Raw genomic sequence first — 12,552 nt, 5'->3', positions numbered from 1 at the left:
AAAGTTAAGGATTTTTAGAGAGAATTGAATACCTTAGGGCTTAGACTTAACTTATTTAGGTCACATACCATAATGGTATTTCCCTTACATATTTTATTATTATTATTATTAGCTTTTATATTGCGGTTAAACTGTGACCTTTTTATTAATATTATTATAATTAGTAGTAGTTTTTTATATAACTGTTAAACTTTTTTTTTTTTTTTTGCTTCATACACATGTTCTTAGAGCCAAGGGTCTCTCTGGAAGCCACCTCTTTATTCCTTTGGATAGAGGTACGGTGTGCCTACATCCCACCCTCCCCAGACCCTACCTATAGCTCTGCTGTCAGTGGGATTTTACTGGGTATGATTGATGTAATTAATTAATATTAAAAATATAGGAAATGTAAATTAAAATGTAAAGAAAAGCATATAGGGTTCAACAAAGCATCTCCCTTCCTCACTCAAGACAACCCAATCACTTTCTTTCTTCTGCAGGGAACCCACATACAGTAAAAGAAAGATCACACCCAGTCACACTCACATGTACATACATACACACACATATCTATATCTATATATATATATATATACACACACACAAACACAAATATGTAATAAGAAGGTTATTATAAAAAACAATAGTTTTGTTAGAAATAAAAGAATATATTTATACCTTTGATCTAGGAGTTAGCGGTTGAGATTTTATAAAAGCTGTCATATTTACATGGTATGATGTCCTATTTTATTGGTTTATTTTACTTTAAAGTCTTCTCATACTTCTTACAAAACAATTGTTTTTTATTTGAATCGGGGTGCGTTAACGTACAATAATTGCTTAACGTATATTATGACGCGAAATACGTTTAATATTAAAAAACCAAAAGAGTTCAAGCCACTTCCCAACTTTAAAACGTTCAAGGTTAAACTTTAAAGCGTTCAATCTTAAAACCTAAAACGTACAGACTTAAATCCTGATACATTCTAGATTAAAACCCATAACTCAAAACTCAAAATTGATTGATTGAAGCTTCAAATTGATAATTAATTTGATCAATTTCAAGGTTAATTGATCAATTAGGTTCAGCAAGCAATCTCAATTTCAATTGGTCAATTTGATCAACTAACATGTGAACAATGATTGATGGTCGTGATGGAAGAAGATGGTGTTTACGACGGTAGACGATGGTTGTGACAATGGACGAAATTATTGAAAATCAACATTTCGGAGTGTCGCGCATATATTGCACGATAAAGGATTAATGTATTGAATCCTTTATCTTATCTTATCTTTTTTTTTTTTGAAAAGCCAATATCAATCAATCAATGTATCGAATTTTTTATCTATATATACATAAAATATAAGTATCATAGCAGAAATTATTTAAGAGAGAAAGGATACAAATGTCGTGATGAAGCAGAAAATGGTGTGTGTACGTGGGTGGGGGTGCATTTGCAGTTGCTTGCTTTGGAAAAGAGCCAAGTAAAGAGCTACTTCACTTACACGTGTAATCACCCCCCATCATATCTATCTATCTATCTATCTCTTCAAACCCTAAATAAAGACAGTCAAGCAACAGCCAAACATAGATCTACATATACTGATATAGAGAGATGAACTTATATTATAGAGAGTATAGAAAAATGATTATATATATGCACACACAACAAAAATACACGTGTTTTCTTGAACACCCATATCAATCCTAATTAAAGCCATTAAGTTATGGACACAATATCAGATAACTTATAAAACTAAACATGATCATAAAGTATGATTATTCATGTCATTATGATGTGTACTTAACTTATGAAGCCCATATATTTGAGAGCTTTGCAGTTAAGATTTTGAATGGTTTTAATGATGGTTTAATTCATACAACTTAAAAATTAACAAAACCTTTGAATACTGTATATACAAACAAAGTAAAGCATCTAAAATGTCCTGTCCACCTTAATTAGTCTTTACAAGCTTCTTCAAGACAAGTACATGCAACTCCATTAGAGGTCTTAACTTCAATGCTAGGTGTGCATAGAAACAAGAAAGAGTATTAATGTTACTAATACATTAAAGTTCACAACAAGGTTATTAATTGAATAATTTCACAAGTTTTTGTACAATCTCAGTTCTTGATCAAACATGCTATGAAAGCCTAATCTTTTTAATCAACTAACATCACAAATTAACATACTAACTCATGTTAAAATTAAAGGAAATTGCACAAGATTAAGTGAAAGTAAGGATGGAGAAGAATGATATAATAGTACTTGTTTGATTAATTCCTCTTGATCCTTCTCATCCAAAAGGGGGACGATTTGCACCCCAATAAGCTTGATCCGTCGGCATTTGACACGAATTTATCATATTAGGAGGCAGTCCATGGATCAATAAAGACGGATTCGGATTCGCCTCCACGAGTTGTTGATCATTGATCCGGGAAGGGGATCCTAAACGTTCGTTTCCTGAAACCGCGGTAGTCTCCTCTTCCTCAAGAGGAAGTCGTTCATACGCCGCATTTCCAAACGAAGCGGCCATGATTACCACTGGCCCAGATGCCAACAAGGGCCCCGCAACTCCCCCTCCGACCACTTGCCCTTGACCACCAGATAAACAGATGGTAAACCCTGAAACAGCCGGTGGAGCAGGAGGGGGAAGAAAGGACCCTGAGAGCGATAAGATCTCAAATCGCCCGTGAAGGGTTAAAACTTCCCCTGGAGCTGTTGGCTGCTTCAGGGTTACATTTATAACCGTGCCGGTACCACTCAAGATACTAACCCCCCTTTGCCTTCTTGTAGCGAAATCCGCTATACTTTCTTGGATATCACATCCATTAGCTACCTCTATCACATGAGACCGGAGCGCATTCGGACTGTCCCTAGTCACTATAACCGGCGGCTTCGGCTTGTTCTTTGCTCCCGGTGGACGACCACGTGGCCTCCTTGAACCACCACTACTACGATCACCTCCTCCATCAATATTATTATCATTACCATCACGGTCCCACTTACGGCTTCCACCGCTTTGATCTTCCTCCTCCGGTGGTTGAAACTGATGATGATGGTCTCTAGTATGAAAAGGAGGAGGTAGATGATGATCATGAGCTGTCCCTGGATTCATTTTTTTCAAATCTTCACTTTATAAACAAAAGTATAATATTTTCTCTAACTAATCTTGGCTTATTTTGGATGGCTTTTGCTAAAGATGTAAGTTTAAATGAATGAAAAAAGTTGGACAAAATTAATTCAGGGCATATTTATATTTAAGGTTGTGTTTAAGGTTTGTATGAATCCAGGATTCACAGAGCTAGGTTGATGCAAGATTTGGTGTTATAAGTGTACTTGTGTTGAATGTTAGATGAATGGTTTTAGGGTTTGTTTTGTTCAGAAGACAGCGTGCGCGTGGAGGGCGGTGGAGGGGCCCACTTTTCTCTCTCTTTTGTCTCCCTCATTAACCCATGTTCTCCCCATTTTCCTATTTTGTCCATTTCCATTATTTAATTCAAAGAGGCTCCTTTGATGATATAATAAAAGTAAATTTTGAAATAGATGAGTTGATTTGTTAAGTGGTTTTCTGGCGCGTGTACTTTGTAGGTGATATTGTGTTAGTTTTGGATAGTAAGATGAGTCTCAATGAGAGGTTGGAGGACGAGTGGACTGGTGGGTAATGCTAGAGCGTAAATTTTTAAGAAGAATCGTTTTAAAAAAGTGCATCTATTGCAATCTGTTGTAATTTTAGTAGTGTAAGGTTGTAAGCAACGAGGAGGATACTCAAATCACTGCTAAAGATCATTTGTCTAAGTTGATGGGGGCATAGACTATACGTAGTGCAACGTGTTTGGACGGATTTCTGTAAGTGGAGAGTGGTCACTAGAGTGTTATGCGATAAAAGGTTCCTAACGAAACTAATGGGTAAATTTATAGATTTGCAGTTAGACTGATTATGTTTTACAAAACTGATTGTTAGCTCATCAAGAACGCACAAGCACAATGTAGCATTCTACTTTCAAATAATAAATAAAAGAGTTTTATTTATTTAGTTAGGTGTTATTGTTCAATTTTGTTAAGTAATAATAAGATGAGTTGTGAGCTTGAAAAATAAAAGATGGATTAGGGGATGGTGATGGGCCTTAAGGTCCATGGGCTTATACTATATAAACCTCTAAAACCTTTCATAAACCCTAAAACCATCATTTCCACTATCTTGCCTCCTTACACACTCAAAATAACACACACAAACACTTTCCTTTCAACCCGGATCCAGATCTGTTAGGCCCCTTTTGTTCATATTAGTCTTTTGTATTGTTTAGATTACATTGGGCTTTAAATTGTTCTTTTTGTATGTATTAGGCCCAAGAGAAACAAAGTTGTAAAGCCCATTGGGCACTTGATGTAACTTACCTCATGCATGCTTCCCTATAAATAGGAAGCATGCCATGAGAGTAAAGGTTGTTCACTGATAATCAAAAACCTGTTGTTTATATCTTTCTCTTACTCTTGGCTCTCTTTCTCTCCTCCTACTAACTTCCTTGCCCAAAAATAATCTCTAGATCCAAGACCTCTTGGTTGCTTAGTGTGATTTCCGCTAGCACTAAGTTAGGTTGATCCAAAGACGTTGTTAGATCCACCCGAATAGAGACCTACAATTGGTATCAGAGCTTCGGCTCACTAGTTGAGGGTTTTTGGATCACAACCTTGGGTTTTGATCTTGAGAAGAAGAAAACAAGTGTTCAAGTGTTCTTGACAAGAAAAACCTCAAAAACAACAAAAACAAGAAAAATAGAAAAATACAAAAATAATTGGGCAAAATCTTCATAAAAATGTCTTAGAAAGTATTCTTGGTAAAAATATCAAGTCTAGATCTAAGAAGTTTTGGGTTAAAAGGTGCTAAAGTTTGGGTTACAGGTTCAAAAGGTTAGTCAAAATTGATAAGGAACTATTTCGCTTCTCATGGCATGAAAGTTTGTGCAACAACTTTTGACCTAGTACAGATAAGGTTAGGTGAAAACAGATCCCGAGGAAGATTTCTTTCAGAAAGTTAAAAACTGTTTATCTTCGCTTAAAGGAATTTCGCTTCGCTTGGATCCTTTCACTTCGCACGAGACTGTGTCGCTTCGCTTCAAGCCATTTCACTTCGCTTACTGCTGCTTCGCTTTGCTTGAAACCTTTTCCTTTGCATAAGCTGTTTCTTGCGAAAAGGATTAATTGTTTTTGAAAATTTGAACTGTTTACTACTAAAGTCATGGCAAGCACTGATTCTGAATTGCTTAAGGGTTACTTGTTGTTGGAGAACCAAGTGGAAACACCTCAAAAGCCTCCTAAGTTTATGACATTAGATGATAATTTTATTGATTTTAAATGGAGGTTCATGAACTTTATCTCATTAACTGAAACTGATTTGATGAGATGTTTTGAAGAGGGTCCTCATGTTCCAGTAACTCGCACTGAAGCTGGGGTACAACCAAAGGCACCTGAAAATTATGATCAAGATGATATAGATAAGTTAGCACAAGACAAGAAAACGTTTCTGCTGTTGACAGTTTGTCTTTCAAATGAGATCACTGAGACTCTACGTGAACACAGAAGTGCCAAGGGATTATGGGAAGCTCTTGTTGAGATGGTTGAAGGAAATGTTGAATTAGAGAAAACAATAAAGCACTATTGAAGGAAGAATTCAACATGTTTAACCATCGTCAAGGTGAAGCTGTGTTAGACTTGGTGAAGAGGTTTGAGAAGCTCATGGTTAAAGTAAGAGCTGCAGGTGTTAACATCCCCAACTCTGAGGTCAATCACAAGTAAATGAACTCTTTGCCTTATAGTTGGAGTGTAAACACAATAACGATCAAGAGAACCACCAATCTGAATGGCATGACAAACAGTGAATTGATATCCACTATCAAATCATTTGAAATGGACGAACAGATGAGAATGAACAATCACATGAGTTCTCTAAATCAAGCTGGAGTAAGTACTGCATCTTCAAGTGTGCCAACTGCTTTTGTCAACAAAACCCAACAGAATGTGTATCCTGTGACCAATCCTAAGTACTCCCCAAGTGTTCCTTCACAATCAACAGCGTTCATCTCTACCAGCAACCCATCAGCTCCATCCAGTCCAAGTTCGTTTCAAAAGGCAGTTGACAGTGCAGTTGCTCAAGCTCTGAAGGCACATGGAATTTCTGTAACAAAACCTCAAGCAAACAAGCCCTCCAGCTATTGTGAAGCTATTCCCATGCTGAATGATTCAAATGTGACACTTGTTAAAGCTTTTCTGTCTTGTCATGAAGAGCTATTGCAAGGGAATCTGTTACCGGCTCAGTTTGAGATAGGTGATTTGAAAGACATCAATCAAAAGGATCTTGAGAAAATGGACATCAAGTACCAGATGGCCATGGCTGTGCAAAGGGCCACCAACTTCATCAAAACATATGGGAAAGACAGCTTCAATGATTCTGATCGAAAGCGAATTGGTTTTGACAAGAGCAAGCTTCGATGCTACAATTGTGCAGAAACGGGTCACTTTGCTAGGGAGTGCACAAATCCTCCCAAACCAGCAAACGATATTCGTGTGATAGAAGTAACTGATGAAGAAAATGCGAAAGCCGCTGGAAAGAAGCCTGAGGAACATAAGCCAAACAACTTAGCTCCAAGAATCGGGAATCGTCCACACAAGGGCAGCTCAAGCTCAAACACAAGAGCCCTTGTCTCTCAAACAGAGGTCCACACTGGTATGGATTGGGATGATCAATTTCAAGAGCTGCAGAATCCTCTTAACTTGGCTAGCATGGCTTTTACATCCAACAATGAAGCCTCTTCATCTTCTGCTGCTTGTTCAAATGCATCACACCTTGATGAGGTAAAACGAAATCTTTGCACGGAAGCTTGTGTTAATAAGGTTACATACTATAGATACTTACAAGACGAAGTTTTGAAAGAAAATGCAAAACTTCGTCAATTGAACACTGAATATATAAAAGCTGACAAGATCTACATTGAAAAGATCAAAACTCATCACGATGATGTAGCTAATCTTAGACTTGAAATTTTTCGAGAAAAGTATAATGTCATTTATTATAAAGACATAATTAATGATTAAAAAGAAGAAATTAAGAAATTAAAACTCGAAGTTTCTGATAAGAAAGGAAAAGAAAAACAAGTTGAAAGATTTGAGGCATTATCTGAAAAATTAGATGATCTTATTGGAGCCCAGAGAAGCGTTAAAGTTAAAGCGGGGTTGGGGTACGATTACACTGCCGTACCACCACCATTCAATGATAACTACACCAGTTTGCCCAACTTTAGCTATAATACTTCTCCTGATGAAGAAATGGCATACGGGGTTGGTAGAATACCAAAACCTGTGACATTTGTTCCCGCAGTAACTCAAATTGTTGCTCCAATCCAATCATTTGATAAATCTAACGTCAATGTGTCTTATGGAGCAGGTGATATAAACAATGGTGATTGTGGGAAGGTTAATCAGGGTTTTAAGCAAAATGGAGGATTAGAACCACGTTTTGAGTCTTGTGTGGGTCTAACAAAAACAATTAACAACCCTGTCTGTAATAAAGTTTGTGAATCCATGTTAGGATGTTTGATGTCAGGATCAAAAACTGTGTTTTGTGAAACCACTAGTGAAGACAGTTGTAATGATGTATGTAATGAAAGTGAATGTTCTTCATCTGATTCTGAATGTGAAACAGTTTTTGATGAAATAAAAGAGGCTAAAGTTGATGTACAGACAAGTCTTAGTTGCTCGTCAGCTGATCGTAATATTGAGAACTTGAGAAAACAAGAAACTGTCTTTGAAAATGAAAAACCAAGCACTTCTTGTAAATATGTGCCTTCAAAGAAAACTTCATTTTCACAAAATACAAATTATAATAATAGTTCTCAATTTTATGATCAATTTGATAGTGCCTATTACTACTCTAGTCAGAAACCTAGGCAAACAAATTATTCTGCATCTAATCATTCAAATGTGTTTAATTATCACTCAGATAGAGGTTATCAATATGTTAACCCTACCACATCACCTTATCCCATATACTTCAGTGATCAACCTGTCTATGATTGTAACAAAAGAAAATGTTGTTTTGTGTGTGGTAATCCATCTCATCTTGCAAGACATTGTAAGAACTGGCATAAGCAACAAAGAGACGTTAACAGTAAGTTTGGTCAGACATTTACTAAGTTTAATGTTCAACCTAAGAAAATGTATCATCAAACTTGCACCTCAGCCAGTAAGATGGATTCAAGAATTAAAAGAAACGACAAACCCAAGAAACCCTTCTGGCTAACCCAAAGAGAAAGGAAGCGGTTAGCCAAGGGGTCAGAAGCTGAAAACCCTAAAAGCCCTTATAAACCGTTCACCAAAGCAAACAAAGAAGATTTGATAGTTAAACCCAAACCAAAACGAAGGCAATCAAGAAAACCTTTTCAAAACCGAGGAAATCTTAACTCAAGTTCCTCGAGTGATTGCACTTCCGATTCAGATTCTCCGAAAGACTACATTTTTAAGAATCATAAAATAAAATTGGGTGATTTTCTGTTTGCTTTTCCCGAGACAAGTTTGTCTCGGGGCCCTTCTACTAACTAGCTGCTCATGTATGTAGGGTCAGCCTGGAATGCATATCAATAGTATTTGGTACTTGGACAGTGGCTGTACCCGACATATGACAGGAGATGAGTCCCTGTTGTTTGACATTAAACCATTCGATGGTGGACATGTTTCCTTTGCTGGTGACATAGGAGGAGAAATCACGAAACAAGGCAAGGTCTCAAATGGTACATTGACATTTGATGAAGTCAATCTTGTGGAACAGCTCAACCACAACCTGCTCAGTGTCTCTCAAATCTGCGATAAGAAATTTTCAACTCTTTTCACTGAAAATGAATGTCTTATTCTTAAACCAGGTTTTAAAGTCCCTGAAGAGTGGATTATGTTGCGTACTTCGAGGCACAATGACGCTTATATTCTGAACATGAGAATCAATTATTCCATGCGGTCTGCTTCTTATTTAATGTCCAAGGCCTCGGAGAATGACTCATCCTTATGGCATCGTCGTCTAGGGCATGTCAACTTTAAGAACTTGAATAAGTTGGTTAAAGGTGACCATGTGAGGGGCTTGCCTGTAAAATCTTTTAACTGTGTTGAAAAATGTTTATCCTACTCAAAATGCAAACAGCACAAGCTCCCTCACAGACCCAAAACTGTCAATTCCATAAACTCCACTCTTCAAATGTTACATATGGATCTTTTTGGTCCCGTCCAACCAATGGCAATAGGTCGAAAAGCCTATTGTCTGGTTATTACTGATGATTACTCGCATTTTAGTTGGACTTTTTTGATAGGACACAAGGATGAGACATCTCAGTTTCTTATCAGATTTATTGTGTTGGTCGAAAATCAGACGGACAAAAGAGTCAAGTGCATTAGAAGTGACTATGGAACGGAATTCTGCAACTAAGTAATCAATGAATTCTGTCACAACAAGGGCATTCTTCGTCAATTCAGTGCACCTTACACTCCTGAATAAAATGGGGTGGCTGAACGACGAAATCGTACACTGGTTGAAGCCGCAAGAACCATGTTGTCATACTCTAAATTTCTTTTGTTCTTCTGGGGGGGGAAGCTATTAATACTGCTTGCTTCACTCAGAATCGTGTGTTGCTGAACAAAAGATTGAATAAGACACCTTATGAAGTCTTTTATGGAAACAAGCCAAGGGTTAACTTCTTCAGGACATTCGGATGTCCTTGCACAGTGCTTCAGTCAAATGTTGCTACAACTTCAAAGTTTGCTGAAAAGGCGGATGAGTGCTATTTTGTTGGTTATTCTGCTAACAAAAGTGCTTATCGTGTGTTCAAGAAGAAATCCAGAGTGATTTTGGAGTCCTACAACATTGATTGGCAATAACTGAACCCTAACGACGCACACAATGGTCCTGACTGGATGTTTGATTATGAAAATTTGTTCAGGTAGTTTCGTGGGATGTATGTTCCACCAGCTGTATCGCAAGTCTCTCTTGTTGTTTCTGCACCAACTCAATCTGTAAATGATCAGTCTGTCCTAATGCATGCTGTAATGAGAGGTCTGGCAGATGTACAAGTAGTTGCTCCCGCACCTATGTTGAATGTACCTCCCGTGGCTAATCAACCAGCCCCGGAAATTGATGTACAACCCTCTGCTGACTCTACCGAGATGCCCATTGTTGAGGATGCTTCTGACTCAGACACAGACTCGTATGCATCTGCCGATAACGTAGAAGTTCAGGCAGATGGTGTTCCGTTTCATCAAGAAATAACCCCTCCAGCTGAAGATCCAAGTGTAGTTGAATCAGTTCCTACACCTCCCTCTGATGAAGAAATACATGGATCTGCTGAGGAGACTGTTCAGGCAGAGATGCAGACTGATCCAGTTCAGACTGGAGTTTCTAGCAGCACCGACTCCAGTACAGTTCCTGCCATTGTTGTTCCGTTTTATGACAGCCTATGGGAAGTTCCCATTGCAGAGGAACATATGGTTGATCATGATGAAGATCCTTCTAACCCTCAACCAAATGCTCTTGTAAATATGGATACTGTCTTTCATCCCATAGAGAGCTTGACCATTCAGCTTGAGGCAGCACCAGTCGAACATGTCGAGCAAATTCCTCAGTTACCAATTCATCACCGACATCCGACTGAGAACATCATTGGAGATCCATCCGCCGGCATTCAGACACGAAGCACTTCCGGTAACATTAACAGATGTCTTTTTGCTTGTTTTATTTCACAGGTAGAACCCAAGGATTACAGAGTAGCACTGAAGGAAAACTCTTGGGTAGAAGCAACGCAAGAAGAGCTGTTACAGTTTAAGAAGCTGAACGTCTGGAGGTTGGTGAAAAAGCCAGAACACAAGAAGCCAATCAGAACGAAATGGGTGTTCCATAATAAGAAAGATGACAAGGGGGTGATCATCAGAAATAAAGCGCGGCTAGTTGTACAAGGCTTCTGGCAGCGTGAAGGACTTAATTACGATGAAGTGCATGCACCGGTTGCCAGATTGGAAGCAATCCGTATCTTTCTGGCATATGCCTCGTACATGAACTTCAAAGTATATCAGATGGATGTGAAGACTGCCTTCTTGTACGGGAAAGTCAAAGAAGAAATCTATGTCAGCCAACCACCAGGTTTTGAAGATTCGAATTATCCTGACCACGTTTATTGACTTGACAAAGCACTTTATGGTCTTCACCAAGCACCTCGTGCCTGGTATGCCACACTGGCTGATCATTTAGTGAAGAACGGATACAAGAGAGGCATTGTTGATCAAACTTTCTTCGTCAAGAAAGTGAAGGATGATTTGATTCTCGTTCAAGTTTATGTTGATGATATTATCTTCGAGTCCACGAATGAGAATCTGTGCAAGGAGTTCTCTGAGATCATGCAAAAGTGGTTTGAAATGAGTTCCTTAGGGGAGATGACTTTCTTCCTGGGCTTACAAGTTGAGCAAAAGAAGGACGGGACTTTAATTCACCAAGAAAAGTACGTTCATGACATTATTCAGAAATTTGGATTCAAGGACTCAACAGCCTTCATGACACCAATCGTTACGCGTCCTGCTCTCGCTCCTGATCCATTAGGAAAACCAGTAGATCAACACCTGTATAGGTCAATGATTGGTTCCTTGATGTATCTCACTGCAAGCAGATTGGACATCATGTTCCCTGTTTGTCAGTGTGCCAGATATCAATCTGACCCAAGAGAGTCCCACATGATTGCTGTCAAGCGTATCTTCAGATACTTAAAGGGAGACCACGATTGGGTCTTTGGTATCCAAAAGATTCTCCCTTGGAACTTCATGCTTACACCGACAGTGATTATGGGGGGTGCAACTTGGACAGAAAATCCACATCTGGTGGATGTTAATTCCTGGGAGATCGGTTGATCTCATGACAGTGCAAGAAACAAGTTATTGTGTCTACATCCACAGCCGAAGCCGAGTACATCGCCGCATCCAGCTGCTGCTCTCAAGTGATATGGATCCAGCATCAGCTGCTGGATTACGGTTTGAATTTCTATGGATCAACGATCAAATGTGATAATGAGGCGGCCGTAGCTATTGCCGGGGTCCCGCACTCAAAGACTAAGCACATTGACATTCGGATACATTTTATTCGTGATTGTTATGATCGTAAGCTTGTCGACATAAAACGGGTCCATACTGATTTTAACTTTGCAAATCTCTTTACAAAAGCTTTCAGTCGTGCCCGATTTTTGTTTCTCGTTGAGTCATTGGGCATGATTTTTTTTCAGTAAATTTTATCGTTTATCTTTTATTTTAAAATTGTAAATATTTTTAAAATATGTCACAATTTTAGAGGGAGAAAATGAGTTAACTTTAACTCACCAAAAAGATTTTATATTACTTTTAAGAAAATCTAAAAGGAATTGTCCCGTTTAGAGGGAGCTCCTGCTTAGAGGGAGTCGGATAATTAAAATTTTCAAATTTTGAGAAATCTGATCCGACCCTTTGGAAAGTGATAGTACATTGGTTTGTAATGATTCTAGCGCGTTAAAAGAATAGAACA

At 38.3% G+C, this 12,552-nt stretch overlaps 1 pseudogene; it reads right to left on the bottom strand.

Annotated features, from left to right (window-relative positions):
* Positions 1-2,062: 2,062 nt before the first annotated feature.
* On the bottom strand, positions 2,063-3,138 carry LOC143568081 (AT-hook motif nuclear-localized protein 22 pseudogene; annotated as a pseudogene).
* Between the last annotated feature and the right edge of the window lie 9,414 nt (positions 3,139-12,552).

The sequence above is a fragment of the Bidens hawaiensis genome, unplaced genomic scaffold, assembly GCF_021521415.1.
Source record: "Bidens hawaiensis isolate Kalapana, Puna unplaced genomic scaffold, B.hawaiensis_p1.1 tig00023806_1, whole genome shotgun sequence".
Taxonomy (NCBI): Eukaryota; Viridiplantae; Streptophyta; class Magnoliopsida; order Asterales; family Asteraceae; genus Bidens; species Bidens hawaiensis.
This window is presented reverse-complemented; position numbering and strand designations above follow the sequence as displayed.